Genomic DNA, 27,192 nt, shown 5'->3' on the forward strand with positions numbered 1-27,192 from the left:
AGCACTTCGCATTTATACCCATATATTCTCACTGAGGTTATCATAACATCGGGTCAACATAACATAGAGGTCTAAATAATTGTTTTCTCTTTGACCAAGAGACATATCTTTTTTTATTTCTACCCAGTCATCATTCAGATCATTGTAGCAAAATGCACATAAAGATAGTGCCTTATGTTTTATTGCTACAGATATAGAGATGTATGAACTGTTAGTAATGGAAATATACATGTGCCATATTTTATCTGTATAATCATATGTACCTTGATATATTTTAAATTTCCAAACTTCCTAAAATTTCTTGTGCAAAGTGCATACAAATGAATATTCACAAAATAATTTTAAAATGTTAAAAGGTTTATCACACAATGAGTATACTTTATATTAATTCCAGGAGAGATCATTGTCTTGTTTTGTAAAAGCTCCTTGAAAGAAAGGTTCTAAGTCCATGCTTGTTCATCATATTTTGAAATGTAATAAACTTGTACTGTTCAGTTACAATCACTGTCTTCCTTCAGAGAATATCAATAATGCTAAAAAGAAATTTAAACTACAGTAAAAAAAATGTATATCTGCTAAAAATTTAAATGAGATGAAATCAGTGAAAATAAGCTGAAGAAAAATTAAACAACCCTGTAGTGCTGTGGTTTGTTTTCTTATATGGTCTGTGATGCTTCCTTGTCACCATGTATTCAGTAGTGATGAATGTTTCAGGAGGAGTCCTATGTGACAAAATTCACCATTGTAGCCCTCTGAGGTGGAAATTTTTCTTATTAATTCTAACAGTTATAATGCTATTCAGAATTTTTATTTCATTTTTTGTCAGTTTCTTTAAGTTGGGTTTTGTAAAAAAATATATAGCTACTTTTTTTTCACTTTAAAGTTGATTGAAATAAAGTTATTGTTAATGCATTTTTATTAAGAATTTAATGCCTCGATCTTTTGTGACATCTTTTTAATACATAAATATTGTATCAATATATTTGTATTGTTGGGTGTTTGTGTGTTATCTATATGTGTCTGTATGTGCATATTTATAATATTTCTATATATGTATTTCACATATTTGTATATATATTTCGTATATATTATACTTTTCAAAGGACCAGCTATAACATGTTTGTTTTCTCTTTTTATTAACTTAGTTACTTGCTATTATATTTGTTGGAAGGTTGCTATTGATATTAACTACAATGGAGAAATATTGGGAGAAGCTAATTTAGCAAGGAAAGTTTAGGAGCTGATTTTATGACACCTTAATTTTGACTTATCTGTTATACATCCAGTGAGATAAAAATAGGAATCAGAGTTTAGGGGAGTGATACAAGTTAGGGATATACATTTTACCCTTGTCACTGTATAAAAGGCATTTAAATTCAGTGGTACTGTATAAGATCAAGAGCAGGAGTTCAGATAAAAAAGGCAAGAGGTAAAAGAATGGAGCACTGTGACATTCCAATGTCTAAAGGCCAAAGATGTGAGAAGGATCCAGCAAAGAAGATTGAGAAGAAGCAGCAAATGAAATAGGAGTAAAACTAGAACATAGTGTGTCCTACATGTAAAGAAAAGATTTCAGAGAGGAATAATCAACTGTATCAAAACCTACTGCTGGTATGTTAAGTAGAATGAGGATTGAGCAGTTTCAGTGGAATGGTGGGGTTGAAAGGCTAATTAGAATGGATTCCCATAATGACATAGATTAGAGATAAAATAGAGATAAAATTGAACAGGTTTGCTGCAAAAGAAAGAAATAGACAGTTTCTAGAAGAAAAAGTAGAACTAAAAAGAGGTTTTTCTTAATGGAGACAAACATTTTTATTTTGTTGGAAAAGATTTGGTAGTGGAAAATTAATCTTCAGAAGAGAGAGGAGAAAACTGCGACAAGAGTAATCTCGAGAGGGGAGAAGGATGAGTAACAGAAGCAGAGCCCTAATATCTGGATGCAGATGCTCACGGGTTTGTGGATGTGAGAGGGGAACTTGTGAACTTTATCTTGGCTTGTTTCTATTAGTTAGTGAAATAGAAAGCAAGGTGATCAGCTGAGACTGAGGATGAAGGAGAAAGTTTTAGAGGTTTGATAAGATAGGAGAAGGTACAAAATAGTCAAAAGTCTGAGCATGTGAATTGACCAAGAAAACCAGAATGAACACTAGGCACCATTGATAGCCCCACCTGAATTGAGTAACTATGACCTTAAAGTGAAACAAGTCATAATTATTTTTATTTTCTCTTCAAAAAGGCTAAGCTGCGTGGGTGAAGGCATAAAGGAGATGGTATTTTGAATTTATCAGGCCTTTTATTTGGCCATAAGACTGTTTTGAGCTGAGAAAGTGTTAGTTAAGGGTGTAGAGAAGATATAATTGAAATTAACTATGGAATTTAACATCAGTGAAAAGGAAAGTAAACATATGAAATGGATGAGAAGTTCCCTGGTCCCTGTGAAATGGAAGGGTAGGTATTAAAAGGACTGAGCTGGAAAGGCAAGAGATAGGGACCTGAGAATGTGATGATGGAAATGGCAGTTATTCAGTGGATGTGCTTACTGGTCTAGGTGATAAGGGTGTGGCTGTGTGAGTGAATGATTGACAGAGTTTGGAAGCTGGTATCTTGGAAAGAGTTGAGGTTGATAACTGAAAGAGAAAGGCATTGAGTAGAACTTGGCTCAGGATTTTCAAATCACCAATAGTCATAAGGAACAGTGTGGAGAGAGTTATTATGAGTCAGGAGCTAGAATATTTAAGAAATTAAGGGAAGAGATGAGCAAATCATTCTAAGACTGCAGGGAGGAGTGTTGGCAAAGAGTTGTCGGATGAGAAGAGATCCAATGCGAAAGGGTTTTAGGGAGAAGCAAAGGCAAATAGTGTGAAAACAGCAAGGAAAAGGAAGGAGTAAGGGGGTAGAAAACAGAAATCACTTAAGAAACTACAGGGGAAGCTGTAATGTCTTTAAGGGAGCTCCAGGTTTTACCTAGAGAAAGTAGGAGAGAGTATGCAGATAAGAGGTCAAGGATCTGGGAGATGCTGCTAATCAGGCACAATGAGTTCCTAAAAGAGCCTGGTGTAAGGGCTCAGGAATAGGACAAGGCTGAGAGTTGGGGTCCAAAAAAAGGAGATAGAGAGAGTATTATGAAGAAAGACCTGGGAGACTTGGGCTTCTTGAGGTTAAGACATGGAAACAGCACTAGGTTTAGTTAATCAGTCCTCAATTTATGGAAATTCCTTTCTTCACAATTAGTCTTTTGAGAATAGATTTCCAGGTAAGGGCCTAAAATATAAAAATCCCCTGTGGCTTATTAAGAGTAAACATTAGCTTTTTACTTTACAGTTGGTGCTAGTCAACTTAGAAATATAGCATGCATTTAATATATAGATAACACCTAAATATTTGGAATGCAACTCCTGAAGAGCTATTGTATGGTCAAATAATCTGGTGAAATTTATTAACATCAACTATTTAAGTAATAAATAATGTGTTCCCTTTTATTTCTTTAATTAAGTTTGTGTGAGATTTTCATATATGTGTTGGGGAGAGGGATTAACAGTTTGTAAATCAACATGGATATATTACTTAAATATTTTTCATGTAGACATAATCTGATATTTTTGATCATAGAAAAGCTTAAGCAAACACCTTGATAGTTTGAGCTGCTATTTGGACTATGTAGTCAACGACAGAGGAAATGGATTTTTGCCCCTAATACATAACCCTCCTAGTTTGCAGAACTGAACTCCTTTTAAATTGTGGTATATTAAACCCAGGGGGAGGTTATCACATGACTAGTTCACCACAGGTATTTTTCTCATTAATATTATTTCTTGTGAATGCCTGATGTGAATATAATTTTTCTGTATGTATGAATTTTAGCAGAGGTTTTTCTCAATCTACCATCAAATATGCCTCAAAGGATATAGAAAGGCAGTATTTTATTCATTTTTCCCAGAAAGTACTTAGTAAGCATTCGCTTTTGGAAGAACATTTTTATAGGTGCTGACAGGCATTCCCAAGATATCTGTATTTGCCATCTGTGACTTTTAGAACATTAAAATTCACCAGAGATGTTGGGTGTAGACCATAAAACAGCTAATAATCAATGAGGAACAAGTATTCATACTGGTGATATAAACAGTAAACATGATAGAATCCCAAAGATGGGAGAAGTTTAATGTTTGCTGAACTTACCAGAAAATAACTATTAAAGTAGGACTAGGAAGGATTTTACTAGGAAAATAATAGGGCAAAAGTCATTTTAGGATGATGAACTCCAACAAAATTATTATTTCTTTTTTTTTTTAAGAACTTTTATTGAGATACAGTTAACAAACAATAAACAGCATATATTTAGAGTGTACAATTTGGTGTCCCAATCTCCCAATTCATTCCCCCCCAGTCCTCCCTGCTTTCCCCACTTGGTGTCCATGTGTTTGTTCTCTACACCTGTGTCTCTATTTCTGCCTTGCATTTCCTCTTTCATAGTTGTTAGCATTTGCCTTATGTATTGAGGTGCTCCTATATTGGGTGCATATATATTTATAATTGTTATCACCTCTTCTTGGATGGATCCCTTGATCTTTATGTAATGTCCATTCTTGTCTCTTGTAACATTTTTTATTTTAAAGTGTATTTAATCTGATTTTAGTATTGCTACTCCAGCTTTCTTCTGATTTTCATTTGCATGGCATATCTTTTTCCATCCACTCACTTTCAGTCTGTATGTGTCCCTAGGTCTGAAGTGGATCTCTTGTAGACAGCATATATATGGGTCTTGTTTTTGTATCCATTCAGCCAGTCTGTGTCTTCTGGTTGGTGCATTTAGTCCATTTACATTCAAGGTAATTGTCAATATGTATGTTCCTATTACCACTTTCTTAATTGTTTTGTTGTTGTTGTTGTAGGGCCTTTTCTTCTCTTATGTTTCCCACTTAGAGAAATTCCTTTAGCATTTGTTGTAGGGCTGGTTTGGTGGTGCTGAATTCTCTTAGCTGTTGCTTGTCTGTAAAGCTTCTGATTTCTCCATCGAATCTGAATGAGATCCTTGCTGGGTAGAGTATTCTTGGTTGTAGCTTCTTCCCTTTCATCACTTTAAATATATCATGCCAATCCCTTCTGGCCTGCAGAGTTTCTGCTGAGAAATCAGCTGTTAACCTTATGGGAGTTCCCTTGTATGTTATTTGTTGTTTTCCCCTTGTTGCTTTTAAGAACATTTCTCTGTCTTTAATTTTTGTCAGCTTGACTAATATATGTCTTGGCATGTTTCTCCTTGGATTTATCCTGTTTGGGACTCTCTGCGCTTCCTGAACTTGGGTAGCTATTTCCTTTCCCATGTTAGGGAAGTTTTCAACTATAATCTCTTCCAATATTTTCTCAGGTCCTTTCTCTCTCTCTTCTCCTTCTGGGACCCCTATAATGCGAATGTTGGTGCATTTAACATTGTCCCAGAGGTCTCCTAGGCTGTCTTCAGTTCTTTTCATTCTTTTTTCTTTATTCTTTTCTGCATCAGTGATTATCACCATTCTGTCTTCCAGGGCACTTATTCGCCCTTCTGCCTCAGTTAATCTGCTATTGGTTCCTTCTAGTGTATTTTTCATTTTCGTTATTGTGTTGCATATCTCTGTTTGTTTGCTCTTTAATTCTTCTAGGTCTTTGGTAAACTTTTCGATCTTTGCATCCAGTTTTTTTTCAAAGTCCTGGATCATCTTCACTATTATTATTCTGAATTCTTTTTCTGTAAGGGTGCCTATCTCCTCTTCATTTAGTTGTTTTTCTGGGGCTTTATCTTGTCCCTTCATCTGGTACAAAGTCCTCTGCTTTTTCATTTTCTCTATCTTTCTGTGGCTGTGGTTTTCCATTCCACAAGATGAAATACTGCTGATACTGCTCTACTGCTGTCTGCCCTCTTGTGGAGGAAGCTATCTAGGAGGCTTGTGTGTGCTTCCTGGTGGGAGGGACTGATGGTGGGTAGGGCTGGGTGGGTGGAGCTCCGTAAAGCTTTAATCTGCTTGTCTGCTAATGGGTGGGGCTGTGTTCCCACCTTGTTGGTTGTTTGGTCTGAGGCCACCTAGTGCTGGAGTCCACAGGCTCTTTGGTGGGGCTATTGGCCGACTCTGGGAGGGCTCACACCAATAAGCACTTCGCAGAACCCCTGCTGCCAGTGCCCCTGCCTCCTCGGTAAGCCACAGCTGCCCCCACACCTCTGCAGGCAACCCTCCAACACCAGCAGGTATGTCTGGTTCAGTCTCCTTTGGGGTCACTGCTCCTTCCCCCTGGGTCCTGGTGAGCATGCTTTTTTGTGTGCCCTCCAAGGGTGGAGTCTCTGTTTCCACAAGTCCTGTGGAGGTCCTGCAATCAAATCCCGCTGGCTTTCAGAGTCTGATTCTCTGGGGATTTCTCCTCCCGTTGCTGGATTCCCAGGTTGGGAAGCCTGAGGTGGGGCTCAGAACCCTCACTTTAGTGGGTGGACTTCTGCAGTATAACTGTTCCCCAGTTTGTGAGTCACCTACCCAGCACTTATGGGATTTGATTTTAACGCGATTGTGCCCCTCCTGCCATCTCATTGTGGCTTCTCCTTTGTGTCTGGATGTGGGGTGTCTTTTTTGGTGAGTTCCAGTGTCTTTCTGTCAATGATTGTTCAGCAGTTAGTTGTAATTCTGGTGCTCTTGCAAGAGGGAGTGAGCTCATGTCCTCCTACTCCGCCATCTTAGTCCTATCTCCACAAAATTATTATTTCTTGAGGAACCTTCATTGAATCCTTGATGCCAAGCTAAACAATAGTGTATTCCTATAGTATTTTGTATATAACTTTGCCATAGCAGTTATTATATCCATGTCATTATTTTTTGTGTCTGAAATATCTATAAATTGTGAGACACTTCAGAGTGAGGATTATGCCTTATTGAAAACTATATTCCAGTACTTATAAGTGATTAACTTGAATATCATTGTATTTTTAATTGGTGATATTCACTTTACATATACAATATTCAAAAGTTACAGAAGAGTGCATTGCAGAATGCCTCCTCTTATTCCACTGATCCCCTATTTCTCCTCTCTAGAGATGTGTTAGCATTTTCTTGTTTGTTCTTCAGAAATATAAATATCCTTCATTCTTTACATAAATTGCATGTAATGCATATAAGTACTTACTATTTTCCTCTTTTTAAACTACACACACTGTTCAGAATTTATTTTTTTACTCCTAAAATATGCATTATTTATTTAGTTTCATGTATTAATGATATAGCTTCTTGATTTTTCTTTTGAGAGGATCAATGTTCCATTGTCTAGATGTGTCATATTTTTTTCAACCAGTCAACTGCTGATTGATTTTTAGGTTGTTGCCAATCTTTTCTCAATTAAAAAAATAGCTAAAATCGATATTCGTGTAGATACTTCAGTTTTCATTTATGTAGGGATAACTCTAGGATAAATTTCTGGGACTGAAAATAATAGGTATATACACAGATTTAGATATTTCCAAATTGTGCACCAGCTATATGAGCCTACCAGTTTATTTCTTTGCCAGTGCAGCACGTTATCAGACTTTTGGTTTTTTGCTTATCTGATAGGTGAAAATATTTCACTGCAGTTGATATTTTCCTTTCTCTTATTTTGAGTGACGTTGACCATTATTTCATGTTAACAGACATTTATATTTACTACTTTATGCAGTGTGTGATCATACTTTTTTTTTTCCTATTATGTTGGTGCATTTATTTTAATTGGCATGTAAAAATTCTTTTGTATGTTAGGGTTATTGGCCATTTGTCTGTGATACGAGTTGCTAGTATTTTTGTCTGGTTTTTGTCTGTCTTTGACTTTGCTTGTGATTATTTTGCCTATGTAATACTTCACTGTATATGTCAAAGGCTTCTTTTAATTTTCTGGTGTGTTTTTTCTTTAAACAATTCTTAGAATGCACTTGTACACTTTGATTTTATGAAAGAAATGGCCCATAATTTCTTCTAATTTTTTGATCATTTATAGTATACTGAAATCCTGTTTGTATTTGGATCTTTTGCCAATTACTATTACATTTCAGCTTCAAATCCACTCACCTTTGTGAATCATGGGCAGAACCCTGTAAGGATATCTCTTTTATCAGTTGGCTTGTTGTTAGGCTCTGTCAACAGAGGGCCTGGAGAGCAACTACTTGATTGTAAAAGGGGAAGAGACTTCTAGATATGAGTGGATCAGAAGCATGAAGCCATAACAGGAAATTAGGGGCTACATCTTGCTGCAATTTTCTCAGCCAACCAGAAGGCCATTTCAACAGGTCAGCTCTGTCCCACCTGTACCTTCCAGCAAGTTTCACAAAGTTATGTTTAAGATATATTATGTTCCCCAGCTGTATTACTGTTTATCTTGTGTTCACTAGTTATATCACTAGCTGATGAAAAATTATGTTTTCTGTTAAGACAGAATCATTACTTTAAAAATGCCACAATATATTATGCAGATAATTAAGCTGTTGCTTTTTTTTATGTCTTGTCCTTCAAGTTTTATATTAATTTCTTCACATTTGATAATTTTTTCAACTACTAATTAGAAAGAATAAAAATGAAAGTATATACTGAAACAGTAACAGACCATTCAGCCTTTTTATTGTTAATATTTTTACAAATGTGAATCAACATACTTAGGCAAACACATGTTCAACATTCTTCATATATTTATGTTATAATAAAGAAAATTAATCTTTGAAAATAGATCAACCACTCCTTACAAAATAATTAAATTTTGAATTTATTTTGGGCATTAGCTCAATTTCTCTTAATTGCATTTATGAATCTCTTCAATTCTATAATTATGTTTTAATAATCAAATGTAACCACTTCACATCTTATCCATTGAATGTGACAAGGTTAACTAGGAGTTGTTATAACATGCTTCATTAAATTTATTTAAGAGATTTCAACATTTTTCACTGAAGTTCTTACTTGCAGTCATAAAAGTTAACTTTGGATTGACACTATAAAATGTTTTAGGTAAGTAGAATATTTTAATAATTTTTAAGATAATACTATGAAAACCTTCTTAGTGTCTCATTTTCATAAGACTAAAAGTATACTCAGTTATGATTGAATATACTATGAAATCTACATAATGTTTTTTAATTTTTGAAATAAACTTTAATTTTTGAAATGTTGGGGACTGTCACTAAATTCTTTGCTCCCAAATCAGATGTTTCATATAAAAATCACAAATGTATTAAAAACACCAAGAAAACCATGTTTGTGAGTGGACGAGACTGTAGAAATGAATACCAGTAGTAAGTTACAGATTGTTATTTTCTTTCTTTTTGTTAGTATTGGCCTTTTGTGTTCTGCAGATCCAGATCCACAATGGTCAGTTTGCTTTGGGTCACTTTATTTGTACCTAAAAGTCATGTTACTTGTAACTGCATAGTAGTTACATTGGTGTTTCATTATGTATGTTTGTGCTTGTGTGAATAAATGTATAGGTGGGTATGCTTGGACATACTGGAAGTGGGAAAGGACTCAAAGTATTCACTAGCTCAAGCGTAAGTTCTGTTTCTTGCTAGTGTTTAAAAATAGAGGAGAAACAGAAGTTTATTAGGCAAATAAGTCTGTACAAGATTTTTCAACTTAGCACTATTGACATTGTGAGACAGGGAATTCTTTGTTGTGAGGCGCTGTCCTTTGCGTTGTTAGATGTTCAGCAAAACCCCTGAATTCTACCCGCTAGAAAGTAGCAGAACCTGTCTCCTGGCTCTAGCAATCAACAATGGTTCCAGACAGTTTCAAATGTCTCCAGGTAGACAAAATCACAAATCTGTAGTTTTCAAAGAAGGAAGATTACTCATCCAGCACGCTGTTTGTACTCATATTTACCCTTGAGCTCAATCTCTTCCAGACTATTCTGATAATGAAAAAAAATGACCATAAGAAATACTTTGTAGGGCGCCAGAACACAAATAGTATGGCTGTGAAACCCAGGTGAAAGCATGGGAGTTCTGCATCACTGCAGAGTACAGTGAAGTTTTGAACTTGAAGATATAAATCAAAATGGCTTATTACTCCAGTGAGTCCCAGTGCGAAAAAGTGAAAGGCAGCAGAAGCATAAAAATAATGTCCCCTTAAGAGAGGTAAAGATGACTGGTGCCTTGACACTGGTGGCAGTCCACTAGGCATCACTGGAAGACACACATTGTGGCATTTTAACTCACAACTCCCTACAGAGTGTGTAGTATAATGGGAAAAGGAGAAAAGTAATAGGCAATGAATGCTATACTTACAGAGTCTTTCATTTGCCAAGTCTGATACTGTTCACCACCACTCTAAGTAGAGTTTTTATTATCAGAGGAGGCTAAAGGGGACTGAACCCAAGCATAAATAGAGGCCAAATAGCTTCTCAGCTTGTCTCAGTTTGTTTGCACACAGAGCCTTGCCTTGATAGGCTGGAATATGCACACTCCTCTTTATCTCATCTATGTCCCTTCCTCGTTTGCTCCCCTTGCTTCTTCCTTCCTCAGTCGGCTACACTTCAGGCACATATACATCTCAGACAAGTGCGGAATGGCATTTCTCCAAAGAAATGAACATTTAGTTATTCCCCCAGTCATTGATTTAGTGGATCGTATTCATAATAAAAAATGTTTTATCAAAAGTTTATGGTAAACACTGAAAAATCCTTAGTAAAATAACCTGGAAACAGAGTTAAAACTAACAATCTATAACTGATTTGTTTATATATCTTGGACATATCATGTTTCTTATTTTATACCTGAACAAAATATATAGGAAAATTAATTTTTCCACTTTCCGATTGGTGATTACCAGGTTTTTTTTTTTAATAAAGAACTATCTCAAAGGAAATATGATACTGTATTAAAACATTTTATAGTAAAAGGAACATTCCAAATAGCCCTTCTAAAAATTTTGGTTTTCTGTATTACCTCAGACTTTAAAACAGGCTAGTGAAACTCAAGAAACTGTTAAGTAACAGCTTGGAAATTCACAGGAGAAAGATAAAATAAAATAATGAAAATACATTTAAATTGATCTCAAATTATAAATTGAACTGGCACCTACACTACCTCTGAAATAGCTTCAGTTTGTTCACTGAGTAAGCCAGAGGCTTTTCTCAATTTACACTTAAAGCAAGAATGGGAAAAAACAAACAAACAACAAAAACAATACAAAAGACTCTTGACAAGTCTCTAGTCTAATCTTTATTATGTCCGTCTCAAAATAAAGTATTCAATGGGCTTTTAATTGTGCATATTAATTCTTCTCTATTAAAGGCAAATGAAAAAAATAATGGAATCAGATTGTTTTTCCAAAAGAAAAATAACATTAAATCTCATCCTAATGTGAAACACTGGATATTTAGAATTTTAGTTTTGCAAGGAAACAAAGTTTTAAAATTTTATTTCTCAGCCAATGCTGAGATTCATTCTACTATGTATTGGTCAAATAATTACTGACTCTGCAATTGAATAGATCTAGTAGCAAAATTCTGATGTAGTTTCAATGTAGTTAACTTTGTTAGGGTATTATGTATTTATTTTATACAGTCTAACTCTTCCTTTCTGCCTTTATCAATCACTGGCTTGAGTTATAATCTCATAATATCTGAAGCAAACGAGTAAATCTTGTGTGTTAGTGTGTCTGTATTTAGCAAACATTCTAAGGAAGATGCACTGTCCCATTTCTTCCTTGCTTATTTTTGTCTTCATGTCTAAACATCCCTTAAGTTGCATTTCCCTCTAAATATGCAAAGTTCTTACATTCTTGATCAACTTTTTCTGTGTGCTCCAGTGTTGTTCATTTCCATTTTTAATTTTTATTACTAAAGACTAGTGGTGTGGCACAACCCACCCATGGAAAATTTCCTAATAATCCAGACACTACGCTTCTATACTTGAGAGCACCTCTATAATTTTAAACATTATATCATAATATGGACCTATAAACTATTTTGTGGAAGCAAAACCCAAGTTCTTCATCATGTTAACTATTTGAAAAAATGTTCTTCCTTATTCTTCCTTTATGTCCTTTATTCAATAACTATGTTCTAAGACCTTAGTATAAATCACATATTATTCTAGGGAAAGATGAAATATCACTCTCTTTTTCCAATAGTTAGGGTATAGAAGGGAGATTGGAAACCAAACTATTGTAAAATAAGAAATTACAAATATGAACATAGTTCAAAAGTAGCATGAGAAGATGAGACATCTGGTCTGTCTATAGTGGAGAGTGGAGCTGGAAAGGCATAGAGACTTTGTTGCAACCCATCTCTTAAAGGATGATGCTGGATGTCGGGTGTGCACTGAAAGCGTAGATGAAGAGGAGAGAGCAGAGACATTATTGGTTTGATGGAGAGAATGTTGTGGTCACTAATTTTTGTGGAGGATAAAGAGATAAAAAAATAATGATTTTTTCACAAATCTCTGATCAACAAAGTAGAAAAAGAGAGTGAGGAGGGGAGCAAAAGGGATGCTTACATAAACATTTTGATACGTGTTACCACAGAGGGAAGCAAGGCTACTTCAGGAGACATGGGAATGTATCCATCTATATCAAAGATATTGATTTACCCTGTAGGTAATTGGCCTTAAAATGTTTTGATCATTCACCTCTATATGTAAAAATTTTCATGCACAAACTACCAGCATAATTTTATTATTTACAAAGGCAATACATGTATTGTTTTAGTACTCCAGTGTATATTATAAAATGCACAAATAGAAAAATATACTTAAGTAAAAATGAATTAAATATTTCAAGTTATTATTTTACTTCATAAATATTATTTTTAACAATGTTTTTCAAAATCTTGTTAATCATGATGGCTTTGTGTAATCATTACCTTCTATTTCAAGGCACAGTATATACTTAGGTAAAGTCCATCATTAACAATAAAGGATGTAAACCCATATTTCAAATTATTTTAGTAATTTCACATTTTTCTGACCAAAATCTTGCTGATAAGATTAGACTGTTATTGATTTTACTTATTTTAGTGGCTTAAGAAGAAATGTATCACCCAAAGGGAAAATATCATTATGACAATTTCTTATTGTTTGGTGATTCTTGCATTTTGTTATTGTTCCAATTGTGGTTTCTTTGAGGAAAACTTTATCAATTTCTTGTCTTTTAGTTATGATTGTTTTAATCAAAACTAAACAATATGATCAATAAATCAATCTACCTAGTTTACATAATCTCAACTATAGTGCAATGAGCTGAAAGTAATAAAATAACTGAAGACAAACAATTTAACATTTTCCTTTTTTTTGTCTTCTTATCCAGCCTTAGTATATCCCATATAATCTCTGTGATCCTTGACTATCTGATATATGGACCAAGAAAGCATTCTGCTCTCAATTTAGTTGTTAAATATTGTTAATATGTAATCTCTTTATTAGTTTTATAAAATAAACATGAATATTGTTATAATATTTTTCACAACCTAATTAGTCATCTTGGGCATTGTTACAGACTAAATGTTTTTGTCCCCTGCCCCCCCACCCTGGCCACCAAAATACATATATTGAAATCCTAACCCCCTAATGTCATGGTATTAGGAGATTGGACTCTTGAGAGTGGAGCCCTCATAAATGGGACTAGTGCCCTTATAAAAGAAACCCAGAGAGTTCTCTTGTTCTTTTCACTATGTGAGGACACAGCTAGGAGATAGCTGTCTATGAACTAGGAAGTGGTGCAGCCACTTTTATCTTGGATTTCTCAGCCTCGAGAACTTTGAGAAATATGTATTTGTTGTTTAAGCCACTCAACCTATTGTTTTTTTGTTGTAGCAGCCTAAACAAACTGATAGAGGCACGTACCAAATTTTAGGAAGAAGAAAGGCATAATTAAACTTTTGTTTCAGAAAAATGTTTCTGGTTACAATATGTAGAATTTTGAGACTGGAAGAAGAGACTATTTCATATGGAAAATAGTGAGGACTTGAGTTAAATCAGTGACTGAAAGGATTGAGTAGAATGGATTGTTAAGAGATATTAAAGACATGGTTTGACTGGACTTGGTTACTGGTAAGATGTCAGGCTGAGAAAAAGGGAGATATCTAGGACAGCTTCTAGGTAAATCATTTGGACAAATGCATGATGATGGTGGCATTCACTGAAATAAAAACTAGAATCTTCATAAAGTTCATGGGGTTTCCAGTCTCACATGTAAGGAGATTAAAAGGTGCCACTCTGTCCTAACAACAAGTAAAAGGCTGAACAAACTGGAAAATCACAGGGCAAATTGCTGCTTCAAAAATTAGAGAGACAGGTGAATACAGAGAATCACAACTTACCAGAGTAGGAATCTCCACAGGAACCAGTGCTTGGGTAGGAAAACCTAAACCTAAACTGTAATTAAGGAATTGCTGGGGACTCATTGTGGACAAGTCTGAGCGTTAAAAACTCCAGAGGAAGGGGGGTCATGAGAGGCACCCGCACTTTTGTGAGTTTTACCTCGAGGAGCTCTACCAGGTGCTCACAGTGAATATCAGAAAATAATCCCTTCATGCTTTTGGCAGTAGGAAGGGAAAACATACCATTTAAAAATATGTCGGAACACTCTATTTTTCTTAACAAAGTCTGACCTCAGGAGAGACTTTTTTACCAGAACCTTACCTGCTGGAGTTTTATCAGAGCCTAACTTACCTGCGGGGAGAGAAATACTCAAGCACTGGTAAAGTTCACAATCCAAGGCACACCGAAAGACTGAGATCTAATCATAGGATTATAGAACACTTCCTCTTCCCCTCACCTCACCACCACATTACTAAAGGCCTATCTATAGCAGTTCCTTTTACTGGATACATCGTGTCCAGATTTCAACAAAGAATTACAAGACATACTAAAAGGCAAAAAATACAGTCTGAAAAGACTGAAGAAGAATTAGAACCAGAGTCAGATGTGTCAAGGATGATGGAATTATTAGGCTGGAAATTTAAAACAGCTATGATTAATATGCCAAGGGCTCTAATAGAAAAAAAAATAATAGGCAACATTCAAGAACAGATGAAATGTAATACAGAGATGAAAATTCTAACAAAGAATCAAAAAGAAGTGCTAGAGATCAAAAACACTGTAAAAGACTTGAAGAATGCCTTTGATGGGCTGATGGATAAAATTAAAAATCAGTTTGGGGCTTGTTCAATTTAAGGTGCCTGTGAGATGTAGAGGTGAAAATATTAAGTTGCCACAGGTGTAACTCAGGACGGAAGTCCAAGTTGAAGGTAAAAGTAGAAGTTATCTACACACAATTCGTGATTAGAACAAATGGCCAAGATTACAATGCAAAAAGAAAAAACAAATGCACGGGTAAAGTGTTTCAGAACAGGGATTCATAACCTTTACTGAATCACATTATGAATTTAAAATCCAATATCTCTTCTTCAGAGATAAGTTCACATATACAATATTAAATATATAGTTTCAGGAGTTTTATTGCCATTCAGCACAATAGTTTCTAATTTAAAGCAAAAAGACTTGAAGCTTAAATACAGATTCCTGAGGAAGACATGAATTATAAATACAGTCCTGATGACTTTCATCATTTAAGAAAAGAAGACACTTACAAAAGAAACTGAGAAGTGGATACAAAGAAAGAAATATAAAGAAATTTGGAAATAAATGGATGAGAGTTTTTTAAGAAGGTGGCTGAGTTTGTGTCAAAAGTTGAACATACACGTGTGTGTGTACACATATACATATATATTGATGCATAGATATATTTTAGTGTGTTTTCAACTTTTGATGCCTGTATATTTGTATGGGTGTGGGTGTGCTTGTGTGGTATACTTGTGCTTAGAGAAGCCTCAAAATACAGCATAGTATGGAAATAATTGATGGAGTAAGATGGACTCTATTGGGGCTAGGGATTTAAAGAAAATGAAGAAGGGCTGAAATAATTGCTGAGGGGAACGGGAAACAGGCCAGATAAGAAAAATGTAATAGGATTGCCAAGCAGTTGTGGTTACCTCTGAGTTTGGATTCCATAAATTTGCTATGGTACTAATCTTCAAGATCATCTGGTTTTCTCTAGTGCTACACAATACATGGGTACAGGTTCAGAAGCAGAGTTGGCAGATGGTTGAATTAATCCAGAGCTTCTCAAAAATTAAAGAGGAGAAGAACATCAGAATCAGCTGGGGAACTTTTTTTAATTGCACAGATCTGTAACTCAGAAATAAGAAAATACATTTTGCAATAATGTACTAGTGAGTGGCTAGAGAAAGGAAGGAAGCTAAAAAAGGCTTGCAGTAATGATCACATATTACAAAGCTGGTAAAATAGAAGAGGTAGAATAAGTGGAACTGGAGAACTATTTGTTACTGAGCGTGTAGTAATAAATGATAAATTATAGATTCAAACATCTTCAACATTATAAAATGTAACAGAAAAGCAAATGTTTTTAGATGATAAAAATTTTAGATGAAGAAAATAAACTGATTATCTAGATTAATCAAATTAATCAAATCAGATTAGTCAAATCTGACTTTAAAGGCATCATCACATAATGTCTAGCCACACTTTGGGGCCATTCTGGCTGTTTAATTCTCACTGTTAGGTCTTTCTAATTCTCTGACTCGAGCAATTACTTCTTGGTCTGTCTGATTTCTTCATCCTAAAATGCATATATTTGTCATGAAAATTAAATGAGTTAATGTATTTAAAACTCTTGAAAACTGTTAGCTGTTATTATTACTAAATCTCAGTTTTACCTTTATTATACAGATGTGGCTTTAACAATGAATTCTCACTCAATGGAAAATGTGGGGTTTAAAAAAAAAAAAAGCTAAAATCTACACCTCATTATCTGTAGAGATCAATGTTTCCTGAAACTTTTGTTTCAATCAACTTGTAAAGTAGATTATTGATAGATTTATCTTCCATCCTCTACTTCCCTAGAAGCTAACTATACTTATCATTTAGTAGTAAGTCAGATCCTTCAAACTTAATTCTGCATAACATTCTCATTTTGCTCTATTATGACATATGTCAACCATGATTCTCCTTGACTGCCTTCATGTCGTCCTTAGCATAAATCCCATGACAAGGAAGCTATAAGAATTACTTTCTGAATGAAATGGGTTTTCTATTTGGAAAAGATTAGAAAGCAAAGAAATCATCACTAAAATCTGTAACAGAGAATGAGACACATGAGGCATGAATTTCCCACTTCATTTGGGTCTGGGTTAATCCCCTGCATCCCATGTCTATTATGTCAATAAAAACATAAATATCATTTTCTGAGTCTCAGTATTCATCAGTATTAGTAGTTCATATTTATCAACCCAAGCAGTCATTATCTGCAATGTTTATTCTCCAGCACTCTTGTTGATTCTTTTCTGAATATTGACCCTTATGTGAGGACAATAACAGTGACGTGTTATAGCTACATTGAAGCACAGATGCGTGCACAAAAAATTGACTTTTTGTTTTTCTCATTTTCTTTTCTTTTTTTTTAAAGATGTTTTCATCTTTATTGGAATATAATTGCTTTACAGTATTGTGTTAGTTTCTGCTGTATAACAAAGTGAATCAGCTATGTGTATACATATATTACCTTATCCTCTCCCTCTTGAGCCTCCCTCCCACCCTCCCTATCCCACCCCTTTAGGCCTTCACAAAGCATTGAGCTGATCTCCCTGTGCTCTGCAGCAGCTTCTCACTAGCTATCTATTTTACATTTGGTAGTGTGTATATGTCAACGCTACTCTCTCACCACCTCCCTTTGTTTTTAACTGGGTACGATGTGCTACATATGTTCCTGAATAGTAGACAAAAATGGGATGCCTGTGCAACCTCTTGGATAAATGTAAATAAAGATATATCATCTTACTTTAAACTTCTGGGAAACATGAGAGTAAGGGACCCAGCAGCATGTGAGAATTCCATATGGCTCACGACGTAAAAAGCCGGAGCAGATAAAGCAGCCTTTGTGATCCAGACAATAAGCAAAAAAAGGTGACTGGTTTGATTCACACTAAAATTACTTTATCTCCCTGTTTCTCTTGTTTTCATCTTTACAGTGATCTCTTCTGCTCCAGAAAATTATAGCCCTATGATATTTTAAAAATATATTTTAGTTTTTGATTAATGAAGGAAAACCTGACTCTCAGTTAATTCATTTATTTGTTTGAAGAATAAAACTTCAAAGTAAATTTTCTTTTCTTTTTACAACCTCTCTTGTTTGATCATTTTTCTATTAAATTTTAAGTTTTGATGGTTTACTGTGATACTTTCACCAAAGAAATTTAGAGACACTCTGTCCCTTAGAATTTCAGATGCACTATGTATGGTGATAGATATTAACCGGACTTATTGTGGTGATCATTTTGCAATATAAACAAGTATCAACTAATTACACTGTACACCTAAAACCAGTGTAATGTTATGTCAATTATGTCACAATAAAAATTAGAAAAGCTTAGAGATACTCTGCCCTTAAGAATTTTAAATGCAGGATGGCATTGGTGAACCAGAATATTTATCCATTTCCCTTGGTAACTTACCCAAAATACATACATACACCTATATACAGGAACAAAAGCTGTGAGTTTCCAGTGGAATCTCAGGATCTGACCTAAGGTCACACTGTGACTAGTCAATATTCTGATGTTCATAAACTAATAATACCGAACTCATAAAAAAGAATAAGCAATGTGAGAGATTTTTGAGAAGTGGTTTTGATAGATTATTTCTCCTCATGTACATTAAAAAAAGTATAGTGTCATAGAAAATAAAAAAACAGAAACTATATAGGTTGAAACAACAGAGACATTATTTTTCCTGGACAAGATGCCTCTTAAGCAATAACTATTAATTTGCTCACCAGACTGCCAACATGGCAGGTCTTGATGCCTTCCATGGAAGTCAAAGAAAAATGTCTTTATGAACAAAAAAGCAACTGTCCTTCTGAACATTCAAAATCAGCAATGCTCAAGAGAACCAACTTGACTAAAAACATAGCTATTTACATATACCTTAGCTCACTTAATTGTCATAAAACCCAGCCAAGGATAATTTAATTATCTCCATTTTACAGATTAGAAAACTAAGACACTCAAATTTAGGAGATTTGCCATGTCCAGATAGCTAATGAGAAACACAAATAGAACTTAATACCATTTTACAAATGTAATAACTGCTAATTAAATTTTTGAAGTAATAGAAAGGTACATAAACAATTAAATCCTTTGTAAAAGCTTAAATTTACATATATATTAAAATATGTGTATATATAAGTATATATTAATATACCTGCATATAATTTTATTTAAACAAATAAATTAATGCCATACATACCATTCTGAAATTTGTTTTATTACTCTGTTATTTTAATGGCTTATATTGAATATTATTTCTCAGTATATAGCACATATTTAAGCATTTCCATATGAGTTTTTACCAAAAAGGTCAATATTGCAAGTTATACACATGTATGTGTTCTTGGTGTTGTTTTTAAGAAAAGCTACCAATAAATGGAAATTCCTAATCAAAAATATTTTATAAGTATTATTATATTTAGTAGGTATTATTAAATTACTCTCCACAAATCTGTTTAAAACTTGTGTACATCAATAGTGTATGACAGTTCCTGCACATTTTCTTAAATAATAAAAATTTTCTCAATGTTTCAAATTTTTTTCCTTGATCAACAGAAAAAAAGACAGAAATATGGTGAAATCTTGTTGAAAATTCAATTATCTTATTACCTAGGAGACCAGGGATCTTTTTTAAGTGCATCCACTCATAACTTTGCTCATGCCCTTCCCCTTTATTTCTAACGGGTTATATGTCATGTTCATATTGATTTGTAGGATCATTCTTTTTCTAATTAAATATTTTGGTCCCATTTCAGTTACATACTTTATAAAAATGCCTTCCCAATATGTTAATTTTTTAAAATTTTTGTTCATTCAAATTCAGAGCTTTGTATTTATTTTAAATAATCATATCAGTGTTTTTATTTGTTTTATATTTTACATCTTACTTAAGAAGTTTTCCCATTAGAAGATGATTACAAAACAATAGCATCTTAAATTATATTCTAGAATTCATTAAAATTATTTGTGGGTAATAACTAATTTATAAAAAGATAAACCTCGTGTTTTCTGTCATGTGAGGTAGAGCTAAATTTATCATAAGATGTACAATCAATTATCCTAGTATCACTTTGTCCCTCTTTGCTATTAAAAATTTAAAGAGTAATCAAATATACTCATGTCTGTTTCTGGACATTTTCTTTTGTTCCATTGATCTCTTTATTTCTATGCTAGAACTTTATTGCTTTCATTACTGCAAATATATGTGTTTTTTTAAACAACATTTAATAAGAGGCCCAGGGCTTTTTGGCCAGCAGGCACTGACATGGTCCTTGAGGAGACAGAGAAGCAAGTTTCATACACTAGAATAAAGTGCATTAGTGAAGTAAAACACACCTTTGGTATAGGCTTGCTGCCATGTGGGTTAGAGGCAGAATTCTACATAGTACTAAAAACCCATTTAAAGAACCCTCATCTTAATATATAAAAACACTATAAACAAACAAAGCATAAGGCAATGCAAGGCTTGTATTTCAGTGTGAGTCCAAAGAAATAATATTTTCTAACTGTGATGCTAATCATGGTACACTCTCTGTGAAAATGGCCATTCCTATAAGCATGTGCTTCTTCCATTAAGAATGAAGTCTAATCTCTCCCATTTATATTCTCAAACCATGTGACTTTTTAAAGCAATTTTATGAAATAAATGTGATTATCTTGAACTTCTGAACTCATGCCTTAAGAGACCTTCCTTGTAGTTTTTAATTTTATCCTTGGAAGACAATAGCCAGGTTAAGAATTCCAACTACACTGCTTTAGACAATGGCAACATTTAGAAAGAAAGATGCTGAAGGTTAAGAAATTACAAAAAGAGAGAAAGGGACCCCCAGATGTTCCAAATATGCGAGATAATACAATAGATATGTGAGTGAAGCCATCTCATATCTTCTAGCTCTAGTGGAACTACCCCAGCAAATACCGCTTGAAAATACAAGCTGAGTTGTCCCACTGAGCCCTGCACAACCTGTAGAATCCAATAATATCCAAATAAGTGGATATTGTTGTTTTAAGCAAAAAAGTCTTGAGATAGTTTTTGTACATAGGAGTATACAACTGAAAAAAATACTAGGACTTCACAAATAAGGAACTCCAAGAATATCTGAAAGGATTCTCCTTGGTCCTTGGCCAACTCTTAAGCGATGGATGCACAGGATGACATCAAAGGAGACCTGGCATCAAACATCTGCTGCAATCTGGGAGCTGAAAAGTGATTCAAGAATTTGTACAGAGCTGGAGAAATGTTATAGGCCCAGCCACAGCAGAAAGACATTGCCAACTCTTCAGGTGATTTATTTAAAAGCAGCAAAGGAAAGCAACGCATGCCCAAAAAGGAAAGGGAGTACACAGTAGCAACAAAGGCAAAACTGAATTAGATCCTCCTTATGAAAACTTTAAAGCAAGTCTCAGCAGGATAGAGTAATCTGCCAGTGATTTAATTGCTGGATGAACAAAACTCAATATGTGATATAGGGAAATAACAAATCCAAAGTCTCTATAATGTATTGTACAAAATACTAACATACATTAAAAAATTACTAGGTATATGGAGAAGCATGAATAATTCAAAGATGATTAAAAAATAATACAGTCATTAAAAGCAGGTACAGAAATGTTTAAATACTAAAATTGACAAACAAGAACTTCAAAATAATTGTAATTGCTAGGTTTTTAAATGTAGAAGATATGGATAAAATGAATGAAACTACAGAGCATTCAACAAATATTTAGAATCTACACAAAATAATTAAATATACGCTCTGTGAATTCAAATACAATATCTCATATTAGTCCTTATGTGAATATAACAGCAGACTAGACACTACAGAACACAACATTCATAAAGTCAAAAACTGGTCAAGAAAAAACATACAAACTAAAGTGCCAAGAGAAAAATAATGAAAAAATAAAAAGATCAGGAATGAAAGTAATGTAGGATATCATCAATAAGTTTAACCTAAGTATAATTGGAATGCCAAAGAGAATGTCATGGAAGCAATATTTTTAATAAAAGAATGGTGAGGTTTTTCTAATTTGATAAAAATACCAGATCATGAAGTTTTTAAAAAATCTTTATTGAATTTGTTACAATATTACTTCTGTTGTTTATGTTTCTTGGCGGCAAGGCATGTGGGATCTTAGCTCCCTGAGCAGGGATCAAACCCGCACCCCCTGCATTGGAAGGTGAAGTATTAACCACTGGACCACCAGTGAAGTCTCACCAGCTCATGAATTTTTTAAAAAAATGGTAAGATAAACTCAAGCAGGGTAAATACTAAGAAGACAGCCTCTCACATCATAGTCAAGCAGAAGAAAAGCAGAGATAATGAAACAATCTTAAGAGTAACCAGAGAAAGGACACACATTTCCTGCAGTAAAGTAACTGTGAAAGTCATAAAATACTGATTTTTTTTTTAATACTATTTTTTTTTTTTTTTTAATTTTGAGCCAGGAGTTACACTGCGCTCAGACTTGTTCCTTCTTTCCACGACAGCAACTCAGGGCTCCTGGTTGCAGCCAAGTTCAACTGGGTCATTGCCATCTGAAATGTATTCTTAACGTATTAAAAAAACAAAATGCCAACCTCAAGGACAATAATCTTCCAAAATGAAGTTGAAGCACAAGTGTTTTCAAGACCTAGTGAATAAATGGCAAATGGCCAGCATATCTGAACTACAAGAAATATTAAAGAAAGTTAATGTCTGAAGGAAAGTGATCACAGATTGAAGAAAGAGTAAAGATAAATGAATAATTCAAGAAAAAGTAAATATAAAGTTAATTATAAAAGACTATTAATTGCTTAAGCTGCAATAAAGACAGTGCATTTTGGGTTTTAACAGTAGTAAAAGTAGAGTACATGACAGCAATAAAAAGGGGCAAGAATAGGGTAGATTAACTGTTAAAATATTCTTGCATCGTTTTGGATATGTAACCCTACAAATTTGAGGTGGACCATAATAAAGATGTATTCATTTCTAGGGTAATCAAAGAAAAAAGCATGCTAAGAGTCATACAGATGTGAATTTAAAAATAAAGTTCAATAAAATAGTACCTGTTCATACAATAGTAATTAGATGAGGAAAAATTAAAAAAGCCTTGATGGGACAAATATAAAACTAATATCAAGGTGATTACTTAAGCCCAAATATATAAGTAATTTTTAAAAGACCCAACTCTATGCTGTTTACAAAAAATATCTTTCTAAATCACCTAGAGATTAAAAGTAAAATTATGGGAAAATATGCCATGCAACTCCTAACCAAAATAAAATCTGGATGGCTGTGCTGGAATTGGGGGAAAAAAGATCTTACATCAAGGAGTATTTCAATGATAAAAAAGGACATTTCATATTGATAAAAGAATCAGCATATCAAGAAGATATAACCATCCAAATCCACTAAAAGGAACATATACCTACCCTATTTCCCACAAATTCTACTCCCAGATGTATGTGATGCATGAGAATTGAGTGCATACTTCCACCAAAATACACAGTTGAAAACGGTCATAACAATTTTATTCTTATAACTGAAATTTGGACACTACTCAAATTGAGATATATTCATACAATGCAATAATATACTGCCACAAAAACATGAACTTCTGATACATGCACTAACATGAATGATTCTCAAAAACATCATGCTAAGCAAAGGAAGCCAATCACAAAACCGTATATACAGCATGATGCAGATGAGTGCTTCTGCCCTTCATGGGAAATATGGGGTGATTAAGCAGGGCATGGTAGATCACAGGAGCAGGACTTTCACTTTCTCAAATCATGAGGCCACGAAGTTCCTCACTGAACACTTCAAGGGGCCATGGGTTTACCTGGGAGAAAATTCTCATTCACTGCAGTCATTAATTGAAGATTCCAGGAAGTTGTCCTTCTTACTTCATCACCACTAATTTCATTCAAGTGAATTGAGAGTAACAAGTAACTAGTCCCTCGAAAAATTGTTTTATGTAATCAATTTTTTGCAATTAAATTTCTTATGAATAAATTCAGTCTGGGTGATGTACAGAAATTAAGAGGTAGTTTAACCTGAAGTAGTTCTACAGAAGTCTTTAACTGAGGCAATTTCTAAACCACATTATTTTTTCTTCTAGTATAATTTTAGACGAAGAATCTCCTGTTTTTTCTTCTGTGTTTCAAGACCCCAGAGACTGCAATTAATTTTGTCATGAGATACTATTCGATATTAATTAAATTCTTTCAAGTGAATATGTGCTATTAAGAAATGGTCTTTTCTAGATTAACGTGATTCTTAAATTTAATTTGAAAATTATTTAATCAATATGTTTTAAAACCTTATGAAGATTAACCTTCCCTTATTTCTTTGTTGTTATTGTTTTTCTAAATGCACAATTAACCTGAAGACAAACACTAATTAATAGATGATATTATAGTTTGACTACATTTATTATGTGAGACATTTATATCAGTTCAGGAGGGGTAAAGACATGGATTCAGGAGTTTTCCTGTTTTGAAATTTAAAGACCCTTATGTGGGAAGACATTCAGGAGCCTTTCTGAAACCTTGAAAATGTTAAAGTATGTGGGCCGAGCGATGGGATTCAGAATGTCCTGCTTGAGCAGTGGAGGAGCTAAGGGTGCGGGGCGTGGAGACTAATATCACCCTGTTTGGCCCTGAAGGATGGCTGGTTAGCCAAAGACGGGTAAGATTCCTCAGAGGAGGAACAACCTAAGACAGGCACAGCCGCAGAGGGGCCAACAGGGGTGGTGCATAGAGCCTTCCTCATATCACCCTGTTTGGCCCTGGAGGATGACTGGTTAGCCAGAGACGGGTAAGATTCCTCAAGGGAGGAACAACCTAAGACAGGCACAGTCGCAGAGGGGCCAACAGGGGTGGGGCACCAACCCCCAATATCTGAGAGAGGTCTCCTGCCCCCAGGGCTGTTTTGCTCTCCATGCCCAGCTCAAATCCACACCTGCTCAACTGGGACCCAGGAAGCAAACAAAGATAATTGCCTCAGTCATGTGAGGCCTTTGATTGTTTATGGGTGTAACCTGAGAATGTTAGCGGAAGAACTCAATAAAAGCAACCTGGGATGAGTCAGCAGGGCTCTTGATCCGAGAGGTCTTGAGACCTCATCCCATTTTTCTTTTCAGTCTGTGTCTGTGTCTTCTTCAAGCTTGCGGCACCTGTCACTCACGTCGAGTTGCTGAGCTGGTCTCGGCACCCGTATAGTTGTTTTTGTTTACATTTCATTACTGTTCTACTTTATTTACTTATTTATACTATTTAGTATGTTTTCTTTTTGATGAAGCAGTAAAAAGTCATGTATATGGGTAATAGTAATTGAATACACTAAATACAAGCTTTTAAAATCTCAAGAAATTTGTGTGACAGGTTTATAGTTGATACATTACCAGCGACTAAATTTCTTCCTGTAGGCAATTTTGAAACTTAACAAAATTACGTTCCCTTAATCATTGCTATTTCTAACACTAAAAAAAAATCAGTGACATAATTTCTCTTCAGAATTTATTTTTATTATTATGTTTTCTAATTGTATAAACACAAACTTAAACACACATTTCTTCCCTACAACCACATTTTATTCTCCCCACACCATCCCCAGGTTATGTCATTTACCTCTTCTCTGGATATCATGCATAAATGCTTTTCTGCAACATGTTGATGGGAGAGGATGCTAACTCACAGGAATGCCATTTCAGGTGACACTGGCAGAGAACAATGGGGGTCCCAGCAACACTACAGAAACCAAGCAGACCAAAATCATACTGCAAAAATTCCAAAACTTTAACTGTCAGTAGAACAACCCACAAAAGAAGGCCAGGATCTGCAAGTTAGATCTAAAGAAGGTGACTGCTTGATAAAATAATATAAAAGGACTATGAGTATTCAATCAGAATAGACAAAATGTCCAGGAAACCTCTAGAGAGGTTGCTTACTAAGTATGAAATAAAATATCTAAATTTTTAAAAAAATACAACCAGTTTTCTGTATGACTTTCTGAGTACAATGGCTTCAGATTAAAACAAAAGTAACATAAATATTTCCTTTTGAGCATTAGCAAATAAACACAGCAGCTGTATTTTTGACTTTTATTTAAATATTTATAATTACTTGTAAACTGTCATCAGCAATTTCAGAGTCTTTGGCATACTTGTAGCATCTGTATTTATAAAGGTTAATTCAATTACCAAGTGCCATAATCAATAAAGAAAAATGGTCTGTGAATATGTAAAGAATATTTGAATGTAAAAGGGTCTCCAGTGGTTTGTAAGCAAATGACATTTCTCTACAAACTAAATTCTTAGCAAAAAACTCACCTGTACTTTACCAATTAATTATTCCTGTTACATCATATTAAACTGATAGTTAAAATGGTTGACATATATGAAATATTCAGAAAATATATAAAGCGCTAATATATAAATATATGATCTCCATGACCTTCTTTTTGTGATATAAAAATATAACCATCTCTAACTTGAGTTTTTGCCTTGAAAATAGTTGTGTTTTAGGTAATAGTATGAATCATTTTATTTTTCAATGATAGTATTTGAATTGCCCACACATATTTCAGTCATCTTGTATTTGTTAATTTACTAAACATTTTAAATTTCTATTTCTGTTTATTCTCTTTCCTTGAAAATTTTTTTCAAGGATAAATGCCAGAGTTAGCAGATAAAAATACAGGATGCCTAGTTAAATTTGTATTTCAGAAAAGCCAAAAAACTTTTAATATGAGTATGTCACAAATATTGCATGGGACATTCTTATAATAAAAATGTTTTTATTTATCTGAAATTCAAATTTAACTGGGAATCTTTTATTTGGAAACTCTATTTTGAATTCTTCAAGAATACGTCCCCTCATATCCTTTCTTATTGTGATGTTTCCCTGTTCTTTACCATTCTGTAACTTATGTTCTCTCTCCAAAGTTTTTAGTTATAATTCCTTGATAATCATAATTTCCCTGCTGTGTTTTAAATACTAAGTATACAAAAAACCAACACACCTAACAATTAAAATACACTCAATAAAATCTTCATATAAATTGTATAACGAATTTATTTGGATATATTTTTATAATTTTAGTTATTGACTAG

Source organism: Hippopotamus amphibius, chromosome 13 (genome assembly GCF_030028045.1).
Source record: "Hippopotamus amphibius kiboko isolate mHipAmp2 chromosome 13, mHipAmp2.hap2, whole genome shotgun sequence".
NCBI lineage: Eukaryota > Metazoa > Chordata > Mammalia > Artiodactyla > Hippopotamidae > Hippopotamus > Hippopotamus amphibius.